Below are 2,500 nucleotides of genomic sequence, written 5' to 3'. Positions count from 1 at the left end.
GCCTCAGATTTGAAAAATAAAATGATGGGAGAGAAATTATCCAAGAGAAGGGGCCAAGGAATGGGATAGTGGTTCCTGACCGCTTAGAGTGGGCATAGTAGGAGGAGTGAATGGGTGGAGGAGAAGAATCCACCTGACATCCAGAGAAGAAACTAGAATAAAAGATGTGTAGCTCTTTGTGGGCTACAATCTACAGACATGTTACCAAACATAACCAAATACGAGTGTACCCCGTCTATGCCAGTAATGAGGCAGAAAAAACAGGTGGCCAGATTTTGAAACTGATATTTTGTGGAGGCTACTTGGCTTGTATAGAGGTGATGTGTGCTAGATTGAAGCTGCTTGAACCCTCTAGGTAAGCTGATAGTCTTATACAAATAATTCATTGAACACTATGCTTTACAGGTAGTGTGCTTTATACATCAATTAGATGTGTTGTTAAATGTTTCTCAAAAATTGATGGGAGAAAGTCGATTCCAAAAAGTAAAAAATTAAAAAAAAAAAAAAAAAAAAAAAGAAGCATAGATATCAGTATTTCGAATTATATATCTGGTAATTTTGATGACTAATAATCCTGTTCATTTGTGTATTCTTTTTTTTTTCTTTTTTTTTTTTTTCTTCCTGACTTTGGAATATATTACATAAACTTAAAAAGGGAATTGAAAGCATTCTGGGCATATTATTTGTAGTAGCTGATAACAAATAATTGTCAAATCAGTGAGTGATTTTAGGCTATAGGACAAAATAAGAAGTAGGAAAGATAATGGGATAGAAAGACTGACCTTGAGAAGACCATTCGTTTTCAAGATGGCAAGAAATGAGTTGAAATATATCCTTTTTGTGATAAATGTGTACTTTGACTAATAGAAATTAATTAATAATGTCTAGAAATATAATTGTAAGAATGTGTCCATTGTACTTTTTTTCAGTTTTATGCATATATCGGTCATAAAAGTGTGAAAAGTTAAAAAAGGAAACCGGAAAACTATAACATGAAAAAAAATGAATTTTTCCCAAGGAATAACAAGGCAATTTGAGAATTTTAGATGGTTTAAGCTGGAAAACATTTTTATTATCCATATTCCTTTGACCACTGAATATATCCTTAATAATTAGAAGAATTAAAACTATAAGATGTATTTCAAAATTTCATATGTAAAGGAATGGAAAAAAAAAAAAACCCCAACTCTATTGGTTCTTTTCTTAAAAATTAGACATTACTAAACAGTGTATGTTTATGCCTTCTGTTGCCTGTTGCTAAGAAGGAAAACTGCCAGCTAGTGTTAATGCTGCAAAGCTGATGTAATATAACAATATATATAATTTCTTGAGGAAAACAAGTAACTTTTGGGTTTTGATATATGAAAATTTGTGTTGCATACACAGTTCATCAGATGATACCCTTCTACAGTCACTCCATGTAGATTTTGGAGTTCTGACTTCTTTGTATTTCAGGAAATATGTTTTTCTCGCTTTACTTTTTTTTGTCATATCCATAAAATTCATGCTTTCATTAGATTATTTATGGAGCCATCTCAGTATGCTTGTGTGACACCCTTCATTGTTTTTACTAGGAAAGGGATATCTTTATAAGCTGTTTCTCTGTTCCTTTACTATAGCCTAAAGGTTAAATGAAGATTTTGACTAGGAAGCTTATTTGTAATTAAAATCTGATTTTATCACAATGTTCGGTATCATAAGCTGTTAATTATTTGGAAATCACCCCTTCCCCTCTCTCTCTGTCTCTCTCTCTGTCTCTCTGTCTCTCTCTCTGTCTCTCTGTCTCTCTCTCTGTCTCTCTGTCTCTCTCTCTGTCTCTCTGTCTCTCTCTCTGTCTCTCTCTGTCTCTCTGTATCTCTGTCTCTCTCTCTGTCTCTCTCTCAGTCTCTCTCTCTGTCTCTCTCTCAGTCTCTCTCTCTGTCTCTCTCTCTGTCTCTCTCTCTCTCTCTCTCTCTCTCTCTCTCTCTCTCTCTCTCTCTCTCTCTCTCTCTCTCTCTCTCTCTCTCTCTCTCTCTCTCTCTCTCTCTCTCTCTCTGCTCTCTCTCTCTCTGCTCTCTCTCTCTCTGCTCTCTCTCTCTCTGCTCTCTCTCTCTCTGCTCTCTCTCTCTCTGCTCTCTCTCTCTCTGCTCTCTCTCTCTCTGCTCTCTCTCTCTCTGCTCTCTCTCTCTCTGTCTCTCTCTCTCTCTGTCTCTCTCTCTCTCTCTCTCTCTCTCTCTCTCTCTCTCTCTCTCTCTCTCTCTCTCTCTCTCTCTCTCTCTCTCTCTCTCTCTCTGCTCTCTCTCTCTGCTCTCTCTCTCTCTCTCTCTGCTCTCTCTCTCTGCTCTCTCTCTCTCTCTCTCTGCTCTCTCTCTCTCTCTCTCTCTCTCTCTCTCTCTCTCTCTCTCTGCTCTCTCTCTCTCTCTCTCTCTCTCTCTCTCTCTCTCTCTCTCTCTCTCTCTCTCTCTCTCTCTCTCTCTCTCTCTCTCTCTCTCTCTCTCTCTCTCTCTCTCTCTCTCTCTCT

The 2,500-nt window shown here is 37.7% G+C and overlaps 1 protein-coding gene across 1 annotated transcript in view; it reads left to right on the top strand.

Annotated features, from left to right (window-relative positions):
- The window catches only part of LOC125031079 (serine-rich adhesin for platelets-like), a 38,903-nt gene that overhangs the window by 16,778 nt on the left and 19,625 nt on the right, over positions 1-2,500 (top strand). The window lies entirely within an intron of this gene.

The sequence above is a fragment of the Penaeus chinensis genome, chromosome 2 (assembly GCF_019202785.1).
Source record: "Penaeus chinensis breed Huanghai No. 1 chromosome 2, ASM1920278v2, whole genome shotgun sequence".
Taxonomy (NCBI): Eukaryota; Metazoa; Arthropoda; class Malacostraca; order Decapoda; family Penaeidae; genus Penaeus; species Penaeus chinensis.
This window is presented reverse-complemented; position numbering and strand designations above follow the sequence as displayed.